Below are 14424 nucleotides of genomic sequence, written 5' to 3' on the forward strand. Positions count from 1 at the left end.
AAATCAACCCTGAATATTCATTGGAAGGACTGATGCTGAAGCTGAAGAATACTTTGGCCAGCTGATGCAAAGAGCCAACTCACTGGAAAAGACCCTGATGCTGGGAAAGATTGAGGGCAGGAGAAGAAGGGGGTGACAGTGGATGAGATGGTTAAATAGCATCATTGACTCAGTGGTCACTGACTGAGTTTGAACAACCTCCAGGAGATAGTGAATAGTGAAGGACAGGAGAGCCTGGCATGTTGCAGTCCATGTGGGATCACAAAGAGTTGGACACGACTTAGTGACTGAACAACCAACATGCTGGTCTATTTACGTATGTTTATATGAACACATGTGAAGGCTCATGCCTGTACAGTGTTGATTTGTAAATACATAGATATAAGAACACATTCTAGTTGGTCAGATATTTACTGTGCACTGACTATATACAGGCCATCAAGCTGGATGCCAGAAGATGCAGGTGAACGGTGGGTGAATGGTCAGGATAATTTCCATTATCTTTCATTGTTGGACAATTCCATCTATCGTGGAGGGTGAAAAGAACAGAAGGCTGTGTTCTTCACAGTTGATTGCAAATTGGCTTCTATATTAGGGATCATATGCATTCAGATAACATAGGAACTGATCTCTGAGCAAGATCTTTTCTTTACCTTAAGACAGGCAGAATCTTATTGCATAAGGAAATAGGCTACATTTTCATGTCATTTAGAATGTATTCATTTATTGAATTTCCACTTTTTTTTTTTTTTTGGCAATCCTTTCTATTGGAAGTTGTTTTGTTAAGAGGTTACTCAATATTGTCCTTAAATAAGGGGTATGTGGTATTGGTTACAAAGGGGCTTCCCTGGTGGCCCTGATGGTAAAGCGTCTGTTTGCAATGCAGGAGACCTGGGTTTGATCCCTGGGTTGGGAAGATCCCTTAGAGAAGGAAATGGCAACCCACTCTTGTACTCTTGCCTGGAAAATCCCATGGATGGAGGAGCATGGTAGCCTATAGTCCATGGGGTCACAAAGAGTCAGACACGACTAAGCGACTTTAATTCACTCACTAAGTAGAAAACTACAGTTTACTAGAGGCTATAATATGGACACCACAAGGAAATAGATGGGGAAACAGTGGAAACAGTGTCAGACTTTATTTTTTTGGGCTCCAAAATCACTGCAGATGGTGACTGCAGCCATGAAATAAAAAGACGCTTACTCCTTGGAAGGAAAGTTATGACCAACCTAGATAGCATATTCAAAAGCAGAGACATTACTTTGCCAACAAAGGTTCGTCTAGTCAAGCCTATGGTTTTTCCTGTGGTCATGTATGGATGTGAGAGTTGGACTGTGAAGAAGGCTGAGTGCCGAAGAATTGATGCTTTTGAACTGTGGTGTTGGAGAAGGCTCTTGAGAGTCCCTTGGATTGCAAGGAGATCCAACCAGTCTATTCTGAAGGAGATCAGCCCTGGGATTTCTTTGGAAGGAATGATGCTAAAGCTGAAACTCCAATCCTTTGGCCACCTCATGCAAAGAGCTGACTCATTGGAAAAGACTCTGATGCTGGGAGGGATTGGGGGCAGGAGGAAAAGGGGACGGCAGAGGATGAGATGGCTGGATGGAATCACTGACTCGATGGACGTGAGTCTGGGTGAACTCCGGGAGTTGGTGATGGACAGGGAGGCCTGGCGTGCTGCGATTGATGGGGTCGCAAAGAGTCGGACACCACTGAGTGACTGAACTGAACAAGGCAGATATGACCATATTGTGTGTTTATAGTCGTACAAGAAAAGTAGTATTCCAAATCCAGAAGGAAACAGAGATAATACCTTGTATGTGCAATATATGATTTATTTGCTTACTTTGTCCATTAAAATACCTTTAAAAAAAGTTGAACTCATAGAAACGGAGAGTAGAAAAGTGGTTGCTAGGGGCAGAGAGGTGGCAAATGTAAGTTCAGTTATAGGATGTATGGAATCTGGGGATCTAGCGTGTAACATGGTGACCTACAGTTGATAATATGTATTGTAAGATTGAAATTTGCTGAGAGAGTACAACTTAAATGTCCTTACCAAAAAAAAAAAGAAAGAAATATGTGAGGTGAATTAAAAATGTGTTAATTTGATGGCAGGAATCCTTTCACAACATATATCAACTCATCACTTTGTAAGCTTCAAATACCTTATAATTTTATTTGAAAATTATACCTTAATAAAGTTGGAAAAAAATAAAGTCAAAGAACCTGAAATATCAAACACTGAAAAGAAAAAAAAGCCCTTTTAATATGGTGTTTGTCACATTCTGAGTAGGATAGTAACATTTTATAGCATTGAGAAACATTTGGAGTTGATTGCAGGGAAGGGAGGAGAAGACATTAGATGAGCAAGAAAGAATACTGAGGGCCAAGTTTGAGGGCAAGGAGTGAGCCTGAAAGGCGGAGTGTGATACGACTGCATGAACTTCAGAGAGTGGCAGGTGAGAGAAAGATGAGGAGCAGACACATCATAATCAAAAAGCCAACCACTGCTTTGGAGACATCCTCATATCCTGTCTTTTCTGAGACGCTCCCGCTTCCCTGGGCTTCCTTGGAGGCGCAGTAGTAAAGTATCCGCCTGCCAGGGCAGGAGACTTGGGTTCAATTCCTGGTTCGGGAAGATCCCCCGGAGAAGGGAGTGACAACTCACTCCAGTTTTCTTGCCTGGACAGTCCCATGGACAGAGGAGCCTGATAGGCTATGACTTGCTTCCTCTCCAGGAGGGATCTAGGAGAAACTAGATTTGCCTGGTTAAGGCTGTTTGCCCCTGAGCCAGTCCAGTTTTCCCAGGAATTTAGAGTTTAGAGTAGGAAATGCTAGTGTCCACCTAGGCTGGTCCCTTGAGCAGGGAACACAGAAATCCAACAGCTTTGTGGCATTTGTGTGCATGAAGGAAGTGTGAATCACTTGGCTCTAGAGGGAGAGAAGCCTGAGCAAGTGATGCCTTCAGGTTTTCTTCATGCTCTGAACTCCCAAGCTTGACTCTGATTCTGCCTTGAGTTCAAGAGGTCCCTCTCTCTTACTGCCATATGCCTGTTTGCACTGAAGTCCATGCGGTGGGTTCCTGCTGCTTGCCGCTGCAAGTATCTTGACTCAGCCTCACCCTGAATGTATACCTCCCAGTTCCTGTCTTTTCACTTTCTCCTGCATCTCTGTGATCTTTAAAGAGAAAATACTGAGCCACTCAGTCCAATAGGTCCCTATTGGTGCCTCTGAGGTATTGAGCTGAAAACAGTATGGGAAAAGTGAGGGCAAGTAAAGATGAAAAGCAGAAAGAATTATCTTGTTTAATTTCTTTGGACAGTGCATTCAACAATTTTAAAATGTTTCTTCCATGCCAAACACTGTGCAGTGTGCTAAGAATAAGGTGTTTATTTATTTATTTATATTTTGTTTTGGCCATGCTCCTTGTCATGTGGGATCTTAGTTCCCCAACCAGGGTTTGAACCCGTGTCTCCTACATTGAGAGCATGGAATCTTAACCACTGGACCACCAGGGAAGCTCCAGGATAGAGTGTTTAATATGGTAGATGATTCCTATCTTCATGGTATGTACAGTCAGGTGGGGAAGCCAGACCTAAAATGAGTACCACGGTGCCTGGTGAGTTTTAACAGAAGTAGGTGTAATGGGCACATGGTCACAAGAGGTCCCTGAGAAAGTTCCATTTTATCTTTTTAGAATTTATTTATTTTTATTTTTGGCTATGCTGGGTCTTTGTTGCGATGCACAGGCTCTTCGTCGAGGCTCACGGACTTTCTGTGGTTGCAGTGCACAGGCTTCTCATTGCGACGGCTTCTCTTGTTACGGAGTCCGGGCTCTAGGTGCGTGGACTTCAGTACTTGTGGTGTGAGGGCTCAGTAGCTGCAGTTCCCGGGCTCTTGACGGTGTGCTCTTGTGGTACATGGGCTTAGTTGCTCCATGGCATGTGGGATCTTCCTGGACCAGGAATCGAATCCTATGTCCCCTGCATTGGCAGGCAGACTCTTAACCACTGGACCATCAGGGAAGTCTGGAAGGTCTATTTTAAACCCTGCTATCTATAGAGAATTTGGGGTGACTGATGACTTGTTTTTTAGTTTCCTCTAAGCTGATGTTTGGCCACCTCATGCGAAGAGTTGACTCATTGGAAAAGACCCTGATGCTGGGAGGGATTGGGGGCAGGAGGAGAAGGGGACGACAGAGGATGAGATGGCTGGATGGCATCGCTGACTCGATGGACGTGAGTCTGAGTGAACTCCGGGAGTTGGTGATGGACAGGGAGGCCTGGCGTGCTGCGATTCATGGGGTCGCAGAGTCAGACACGACTGAGCGACTGAACTGAAGCTGATGTTTATGGATGAGTGAGAAATAAGAGTATGTCCTTATCAAATATTCTTTCAAAAATAGTATCTTCCTGACATTATCTCACCTGGTAGCTGGAAAGTAGCCTACTATGTATGACAAGATCAAGTTATAGCCTTCCCAGCTGGGACCTGCCTGACCTTGAATACCAGGGAGGAACCTTCCTGAGGGTACAGAGTTAAGGTTTTAGTTTTAGCTGTAAATGTGATTATTTGTTCCAGGCTTCTAATAGATACCATTTCAACCACTCTGTTTGCATCTTACTACAGAGGGGAAAAGGCAGAGGAACAGAGACCAAATTGCCAACATCCGCTGGATCATCAAAAAAGCAAGAGAGTTCCAGAAAAACATCTATTTCTGCTTTATTGACTATGCCAAAGCCTTTGACTGTGTGGATCACAATAAACTGTGGAAAATTCTGAAAGAGATGGGAATACCAGACCACCTGACCTGCCTCTTGAGAAACCTATATGCAGGTCAGGAAGCAACAGTTACAACTGGACATGGAACAACAGACTGGTTCCAAATAGGAAAAGGGGTACGTCAAGGCTGTATATTGTCACCCTGCTTATTTAACTTCTATGCAGAGTACATCATGAGAAATGCTGGGCTGGAAGAAGCACAAGCTGGAATCAAGATTTCCAGGAGAAATATCAATAACCTCACATATGCAGATGACACCACCCTTATGGCAGAAAGTGAAGAAGAACTAAAAAGCCTCTTGATGAAAGTGAAAGAGGAGAGTGAAAAAGTTGGCTTAAAGTTCAACATTCAGAAAACGAAGATCATGGCATCTGGTCCCATCACTTCATGGGAGATAGATGGGGAAACAGTGGAAACAGTGTCAGACTTTATTTTTTGGGGCTTCAAAATCAGTGCAGATGGTGATTGCAGCCATGAAATTAAAAGACGCCCTTGGAAGGAAAGTTATGACCAACCTAGATAGCATATTCAAAAGCAGAGACATTACTTTACCAACAAAGGTCCGTCTAGTCAAGCCTATGGTTTTTCCAGTGGTCATGTATGAATGTGAGAGTTGGACTGTGAAGAAGGCTGAGCGCTGAAGAATTGATGCTTTTGAACTGTGGTGTTGGAGAAGACTGTTGAGAGTGCCTTGGACTGCAAGGAGATCCAGCCAGTCCATCGTAAAGGAGATCAGTCCTGGGTGTTCATTGGAAGGACTGATGCTAAAGCTGAAACTCCAATACTTGGGCCACCTCATGTGAAGAGTTGATTCATTGGAAAAGACCCTGATGCTGGGAGGGATTGGGGGCAGGAGGAGAAGGGGATGACAGAGGATGAGATGGCTGGATGGCATCACCAACTCGATGGACATGAGTTTGGGTAAACTCCAGGAGTTGGTGATGAACAGGGAGGCCTTGTGTGCTGCAGTTCATGGGGTTGCAAAGAGTCAGACACGACTTAGTGACTGAAGTGAACAGAGGGGAAAAAAACAAACAAGCAAGCATGAAAAGCACAGGCATTCCTATTTTCATGGTTGAGTTATTTGATTTGCTTTACCAACTAGCTTTGCTATTCATGGGGTCAGACAAAGGAGTACAGGAGAGAGTGTAGGCAGAAGCCGGGGTGGCAGGTATTGGAGATTTTTCTTACTCTGCAGAGTTGGGTATCATGTCTGGACCTTTCTTGCCAACACTTCCCCCATGGAGAAGAGTTAAAGCCACTTGGCTGCCAAAGGTGCAGTGAATAAGAGTTTAAGAGGGCCAGAGTCTCAGGCCTGAGTTGAGGATTGGCAATTAGAAAACTTCTGTGGATTCTGTCACTGCCTGGACAGACAGATGGAACTTACTTTGGCTCCCAAGTGTTTATGCATTTGTCCCCGAAGCAGAACAGAAGATGGCTCTTCAAAGGTGACTACAAATAAAAGGCACACCCAATAAATAAAATGACCATTTTGTAGGATCTTCAGCTCTCTGCCTTGAAAATCCCATGTGGTGGGATGGCATTTGTCCAGGCTGAGGCTGTGGTTGGGCCCCTTCAGTTTTCCTACCAGTGTGGCCACTTGACCATTTGGTCAGCTAACTTTTTGAAGTATAAGAACTCTACTCAGTGAAGTAAGTCAGACAGAGAAAGATAAAGACCGTATGATTTCCCTCCTGTGGAATATGAAGCACCAACAAATAAAATAAATGAACAAACTGAATAAAAATAAATACATAGATATAGTGGGAACAGATTAGTGGTTACCAGAGGGGAGGCAAAATGCGTAAAGGGGATCAAATGCGTGGTGCCAGGTGGAAACTAGATTTTTGGTGGTGAGCACGCTGTAGCAAGTGTAGAAATGTTGGGGTGGCCAAAAAGTTTGTTTAGGTTTTTCCATAACATCTTACACCACCCTATGTAACGTTATGAAATGTATGTAATGTTATAAACCAATGTTACCTCAATAAAAATAAATCTAAAATTTTTAAAACTTTAAAATTTAAGTAAACAAATAAATAGTAGTTAAACAATAAAGTGTAGGAACTCTAGTCCTCACTAAAAATCTTAATTTTGAACTGCCTGCTTTTCCAGTTTTATTTATTTATTTTTTTCATCAGCCTGGTTGAGAGAAAGGCTGTTTATTATTCGTGATGTGTAGTATAAAGGATATATATGCAGTCGATTATTCATCTATACTCTGAGAGTTTCTGCTTCGTGTTATCCTTCTGCAGAAATGCCTACGATTCATTGGACTCTCAGCTCATACTGCTGTGTGTATACATGAAATGTTTTATCTGCCTCTTTAAACAAAATTTTACTGGAGCCTAGTTTATTATTTTGTGTCAGTTTCAGGTATACACCCAAGTGAATCTGTTACACAAATACATAATCCAGTCTTTTTAAAATTCTTTTCCCATATAGGCCATTACAGAGTAGAGTTCCCTGTGCTATGCAGTAGGTCCTTATTAGCTATCTGCTTTACATATAGTGGTGTGTGTATGTCAATCCCAGTCTCCCAATTTATCCCTCCCCACTACCCCCCCACCCCCCCAGTACCCATAAGTTTCCTACATCTGTGTTTCTATTCTGTTTTGTAGATAAGTTCATTTGTACCCCTTTTTGTTTTACATATAAGTGATATTATAGGATACTTGTCTTTCTCTGTCTGTTACTTTACTGTGTGACAATCTCTAGGTCCATCCAAGTTGTTGCAAATGGCATTATTTCATTCTGTTTATGGCTGAATAATACTCCATTGTATATATGCACCACATCTTCTTTATCCATTCCTCGGTTGACGGACACTTAGGTTGCTTCCATGTCCTGGCTATTGTAAGTCGTGCTGCCATGAACATTCATCTGCCGTCATGCTCAGCGCCCTTTTGAAGAAACACTAAGGAAAATGACTTTTCAGGTAGGAGAGCCAGAAACCCTTGGCTTTCTCTAAGGCACAACTTCTCATCCTGTGTTACAGCATCCTGGGATGATCCAAATGGATTCCGGGCCCCGCAAACTGATCTGTTTAGTTGGGCAGGAGCAATCCAGTCATGGGGCCCCAGCAGTCTGTTCCATTTCCTCCAGGCTGTTTTGCTCATATCTAAGTTTGTGCGTGATTCGCGAGGCGAAAAAGGTTAGGCAAAGCAACTCACATAGTCCTTATAGGTAAGGTGAAACATGGGCTCTGTTATACTCCCAACAGATCTTTCTTTTGATTTTCTTTCTCGGATTTGATATATTTTCCTCAGTCTAGACTTTTTGCTTATTTCTAGCCTTTGTTTTTTTTTTTTTTTTTTTTTGTATCTGCTTTTAAAGCCATTTTCAATTCTTTGTGAAATGAGGTAGGGAATGCATGGAGTAAGTTATCTTAAGACAAATGAGAGATGCAGTTTGAACATACTGTTTACATTAAATTCTGATAACGGTGCACTGTTTAATATTGGAGTGTTCATCATTGCTCGTAGGATAGCATTGTGCCCGAGTGGGAAACTGGACTTGGATTTTCATGTTTGCTGCCGATTTGCTGACTCACTTTGGGCAAGTCCTGTCATTGTCTCTGCTCTGAACCTAACAGATAAACTGTCTATTTTCTGTTTCTCAGATTTGCAGAAATATTTTGGTTATATGTCAAGTAAATATTTGTAAATTATTTTCAAGTTGTTGGTGTTTAGCAATATACACTCTCTTTACTCACCTTAACCCAGAGGGATTTAGGAAAGATTGGCTGATTTGTGAGGCTGTAGTTGGATTGGTGTTGCATCTGTTGGAATTGTAGCCTTAGAGCAGCTTGAAGTTGAGGATTTAGAAAATTAAAATGATTAATGTGTTCATATTGATATATTTGGGATGGAAATGAGTTAGTCTGTAATTTTCCCATTGGTGAGGTCCAAGGCTTGGGACAGTGGCAGTGGTTTGTGCGCTGTCCCGCCCTTTCTGCTGGGTTTATTGGAGTTTTGGGGGAAATTCACGTGGGAAGATGAATGACTGAAAGTTATTTAAAATAATGAATTTGGTATTTCTGTTTTTATAAGATAGTGCTTGCTTGGGTGAGTTTTAAACAGTATGTTTAATTCAGCTGAGGAAGTTGGTTGGCTGTGGGGGATGTGTGTATAATTCAGAAATGCTCATCCTATTGTTTAATGCATATCTTACTTCACATAACTTCTTGGTTCCTAATTGTGACATATACTGCTCCTTTGTTGGTTTCTTTTTGGTATAGGTTGTATTATAGAACCATGTGTAGAAAATGACTTGTTTTTATTATTGACATTTTCCAAAATAATAATGTAATCTGATCTTTTGATTTTCTGTTTACTAAGAAGAAAAAGTGCCCAAGGAAGTTTGATATTTCACAGAATTGAAGGAGAACAGATTATCCAAGCTAAAGATAACAGATATTAATTAATATGAATGATTATAACATTTATTTACCATACTCTGATTTTCATCTGACAGAGTAAAGCTTCCTAGAGTCAGATCAAAAACTTGTCTGGGAGAAAAAGGGAAACTGCCCATTCACTGTCATTTTGCTGATGTTACTTAGACTAAATTAAAACAAAACCAAGGGTTAATTTTAGTTGAGTTCATAAAATATTTGATTTAAATGAAAAATGCTTTTTCAGGCTAGGCAATTGAAGTCCTAAATATAAGTGTTCTTAGTAAAGTAAAACATGGGCCGAATACTGTAAACCTAATAAATATTATTTTGTGACACATAGCTGAATGGAGTAGTGTCTGGGAATTAATTAAATCGTTGCTTTATGGTGGTGGGGTTCTCTTTGTATGCCTCTCTAGTCAAGGCCCTCCTATCGTAGAATCTTGACATTTTGTTTGTTCGTTTTTTACTTTATTTTTAATTGAAGAATAATTGCTTTACAGTATTGTTTTGGTTTCTGCCAAAGGATCCTGACATTTAACTTAACTAGGATGCCTTTAAATACCTGAAGTTTTATTCACAGAATACTGTTGTTTATTTAAAGTTCCCACCAGCACATCCCAAGAAGATTAGTGTCTCCTGCCAAATAATGCCTTTAGCATAGTAAAGCTGTCAGAGTGATTGAAACCCACAGTTCAACCTTCATTGGAACTTGTGTTTATTTGAGTAAAGTTCAAATGATCAGCAAAGGACAGGAAATAAATTAGTCATAAAATGAAAGAATTATAGGTTTAAATGATAGAAATGGGTAAACTTTCCCCCAAATAGAAGTATTTTGAGCATGCCTCCTCTCAACTTACATTTTTTTAGAAAGCAAGAGCAATATTTCTTCTCAGATCATCCATGGGATAAAGATGTTAGAAATCCAATTAGCCAGTTTCTCTCTAATCCATTTAATTTTTGCTCCCTTGAAGTTGACATTGGGTTCTTGTGTTCCCTTTGCTTAGGGCTGATGTGTGGTCAGCTGTTCAGTCATGTCCAACTCTTTGTGACCTCCATGGGACTGTAGCCTACCAGGCTATCAGTATTTTACCCATGGAAAATCTCTGTTCATGGGATTTTCCAGGGAAGAATGCTGGAGTGGGTTGCCATTTCCTTCTCCAGGGGATGTTCCCAACCCAGGGATCGAACCTGCATCTTTTGCATCTTCCGCATTGGTAGGCAGATTCTTTACCACTAGCACCATACAGGATCATATCCTGAGCTTTTCCCCCTTCAAATTATATGGTCATTAATATGATTACCCAGACTAGGGGTTCTCTTTCATTCTCCCTAAACTTTAAGTTGAACCCCTGCCTTAAACTACCAGATTTCATTTTAAAAAAACAGTATTACAGAAGTGTTTAAAGATAAGATTTTGACAGTCCACCAAGGTCTAAAGTCCTGACACTAATATGAGAGAGTATTATTTCCCATTACCCACAGACCTCTACAAATTTCTTTCCTATCATATTTGTACTTTTCATGGTCTTGCTTCCTAAAATTTTGCCAAATATCCTTCTTTGAGTGTTGTCAGTCCAAGACTGAGCAGGGAGATGGCCAGTCTTGATCAGACAACTTGGAAAATGAGACTTCTCTTGTTTCTTCATTAAAAAAAAAAAAAGTTACTAGTTTTATTTATTTATTTATTTATTTGTGGCTGTGCTGGGTCTTCACTGCTGCTCAGGCTCTTCTCCGGTTTTGGTGAGTGGGGGCTATCTCCGGTTGTGGTACTCAGACTTCCCATTGCAGTGGGGTTCTCTTGTTGCAGGGCACAGGCTGTAGGTCACACCGGCTTCAGGAGCTGTGGCGTGTAGGCTCACTAGTTGCAGCTCCTGGGCTCTGGGGCACAGGCTCCATAGTCGTGGCACACGGGCTTAGTTGACATTGGCACTTGGGACCTTCCTGGTTCAGGGATCGAACTTGCGTCTCTTGTGTTAGCAGGTGGATTCTTTACCACTGGTGATGGAAGCTCCTTCCCTTATTTCTAGATAAAATGTATTTCAGCCAGCCACTTTGCTTGACAATTGGAGAATGCATGGTTAAGGCGGGCGAATAGAACAGTCTCTCAACCAAGTTCATCTCTGACCTGAACTTTCAGCCATCAGAAAGACCCAGTTATTTCTTCATTGACTGGAGAATTATTAGTTGTTATAGCTGAATTCTTCTTTGTGAAATATCATGTTTTTGCAACCTGGCTACAAATATTGTGTCTAAATCATATTTTGTTTGTTCCCTTATTCTTCCTTCTGCAGGATTCCCTCGACCATGTGATCATAATTATGACTTTACTGTGTCTTATTATGCTTCCTCAGATAGTTTTGCCCTTTGATATTTTTTTGCATGGATGAATAGGGGCTTATTGTATATGGACCATAGCACTAGTCTTTCAGGGGTTGCTTTTTCAATTAATTTCTGGTGAGTTGAAGTTAGAAGGATCTCTGTGTCAATTTATCTACTCCCTCAACCCCGAAATGGAAAGACACTTACTATAACAACAAATGTGGGCATCGATATTTCTTTTTGTTTTTTAAGTAAGGTGGTTTATATTTATTTTTTTTAATTTTGGTTGCTCTGGGTCTTTATTGCCTCTTCGGGGCTTCTCTTGTTGTGGGGGATGGGCTTAGTTGCCCTTTGGCATGTAGGATCCTAGTTTTTCAATCCGGAATGGACCCTACATTGGAAGTCAGATTCTGAATCACTGGACCACCAGGGAAGTCCCAATATTTCCTTCAATCCACTTCTTTCCTCTTTGGCCCTGCATCGCCTGTGGGTAACCAACCCAGGGCCTCTTCCTGTGGGAATGTTATAATCAGGAAGTGGTTTGAAAAGCATCATAAGACTTACGTACTGAAAGTCTTCGCACACACACACACAAGGTTTTTGGTAGGGTTTTTTTTGTGTGTGTTTTACCATAATGCCTCTCTGAAAGAATGTTTACACTTTTGGGGGCACCTGGGAGATAATATCTCAGTCTCTGTCAATCCCCCCAACATGAGTTCTATCATATGGGTTCTGCAACCACAGAACTTCTGTTAAAGCTTCTTTTACTTACTTAGGAAAGGTTTTTTCCCTTTTGCATTCTGAAGGCATTTCTTACTATCAGTATAAAGTGATGTAAACCAAGGAGGTGACCTTGGGGACAAGTTTTATATTATGGCTCCTATATATAGTTGGTGTCGTAATCCAGCACTTCCTTGATGACAGCTATAATATCTTATATATCATTGCATCAAATGTCTTGAACATAGTAAGCATTCTAAATTTTTGTTGAAGAATGACAAAAAATTTAGTTAATGGGGGTAAAATAAGGAATAACGAAATAGCAGTGTTGATTTAAGGGTAGCTTGCGCAGTATTGTGGAAAAAAAAGTCCTTTAAATCACATTCAAGAGATCAGTGGGTTTTCTAATTATTACATAACTGGATAGGAACTTTCAAGTAAATCACATAGGAAATACTTTTACATGGTCAGGGAGGCAGCTGAGTGATGAGATTTTTCTTTATTATGTGTAGCCACTTGGACTGCAGTCCAATTTTGCTTCATATATGCATACTTATAATAAATTGTTAGATATTTAAAATTTTTAACAAGAAGAGCAAAATAATAAATAAAGACCATGTTATAGAAATACTCATGTCTCTCAAACATAAGAACTGTGTTGAGTTTTTCCATGTGTATTTTTACGTATGTGTCCTTTATGTAGTACTATAATCAGTATAATTTTTTCTTTTGCTTTTTTCAGCTAACATGATAGTTTTCCATGGAATCATTAAATTTTAATCCTGCACACATGTTATGGAATTATGAGACCTGGCATCTTAGCATGTGTGTAGAGATTTTGCCAACAGAGTTTATAGGCCAAAGATGAGTAAGACTGGCTTTCTTAAGGCAGTACATTAAATATTGTTTGATTGCTTTTTTCCCAGAAGTGTTCTTTTGGGAATCTAGTTTAAATTTGTGGCTAAAGCAAAAGAAGATATTCTGCTATATTGGTGAAAGTTTGGTGGGGGGGTATATGTTTCTATTTATTAAATATATCATGTCTTAAAATTAGAAAAAGTAAGTAGTTTTTGCAGTTCAGAGGATTTTGTTGTTGTTGGTCATGGCCCTTGTATAGAGAATCAAAAAGATGTTACCAAGTGTTTATGAAGTAGTTCTGTTAGTAGAACTTGAAGTGTGGTTTTTTTTTAATAGTTTAAAGGTGTTTGAAAATAGGACTGTGTGTTTGAAATCTGTCTTTGAACCTCCTTCAGCTTTTTTTTTTACCCTGTGTGACCTTGGTTAAGACATCTAATCATAACTTAAAAATGTGAATAAAAATATTTGATGTTGATTACGATTTTAATGATGGGTAATTCATGACCTGTAGGGCTACTGTGAAAAATTATGTTGAGGACTTCTATGGCAGTCCAGTGGTTAAGACTCTTAGCTTCCAGTGGAGGGGAAGCGGGTTTGGTCCCTGATTGGAGTACTAAGATCCTATATGCCATGTGGTATAGCCAAAATAAATAAAGAAAAGAAAAGAAAAATGCGTATAAGTTATGTTGAGCTTTGTAGAACACCATTTCGATATGAAATAAAGTTGTCAAAAGGCCCCCATTCTTACCAGTAAGCATAGAGAAAGAGGCTGGGAACTGGCAACTGACCTGGCAATTTGGGGTTTCCAAGCCTGCTCCCTTAACCCAGGTGTGGTGGTAGCGAGGGGGTCAGTCCCACCCGGCAGGGAGGCCCCGTCCAGATCTGGGTGAACTGACTCACCTGACTCCTTTTCTCTGGAGCCTGGACCTGTGTTGAGCTGGTTTTCTTTTAGATTGAGACAAAACCTCCAAGCCTTTTCCCAATTGGCAGCCTCCTGTCTCTGCTTTGAGTACTGACAGTAAAAGACTTCTGTTAGTCCACATGCTACAAATCAGTTCTGAATTAAAAAAAAATAGATTTCTGTTCTTTTGTGTGCGGGGCAAGGAGGGGGGTGGAAATAAGATCTTTCTTTTGTGTCCCTAGTTCAGAAAAAATGGATTATTTCCATTAAAGATGGGGTTTTCATGGAACAGAGAGATTGGTGACAGAAGGCTCACACAGCACAGTGCTGTTAATCTACTCGAGCAAATTTAGACTGGTATTGACAGAATAGGCAAGACCACACGCCTTGGAACCTGTCCAGTTTGAGTGTCTTACTTGTTACAGTCGTTAAAAGGATAACTGAAA

General features: G+C 40.6%; 1 protein-coding gene across 7 annotated transcripts in view; it reads left to right on the top strand.

The window, feature by feature from the left end:
* WDFY2 (WD repeat and FYVE domain containing 2) overlaps positions 1-14424 on the top strand; it is a 183160-nt gene that overhangs the window by 73205 nt on the left and 95531 nt on the right. The window contains exon 3 of one of the 7 annotated variants that reach the window (XM_055542225.1): positions 7615-7719. The exons of 5 other annotated variants lie outside the window; for them this stretch is intronic. The gene's annotated coding sequence lies outside the window, so the exon portion shown is untranslated. Of the gene's footprint in view, positions 1-7614; positions 7720-8266; positions 8340-14424 lie in introns of all 7 variants that reach the window. One more of the 7 variants, XM_055542224.1, reaches the window with a different exon arrangement.

Source organism: Bubalus kerabau, chromosome 12 (genome assembly GCF_029407905.1).
Source record: "Bubalus kerabau isolate K-KA32 ecotype Philippines breed swamp buffalo chromosome 12, PCC_UOA_SB_1v2, whole genome shotgun sequence".
Taxonomy (NCBI): domain Eukaryota; kingdom Metazoa; phylum Chordata; class Mammalia; order Artiodactyla; family Bovidae; genus Bubalus; species Bubalus kerabau.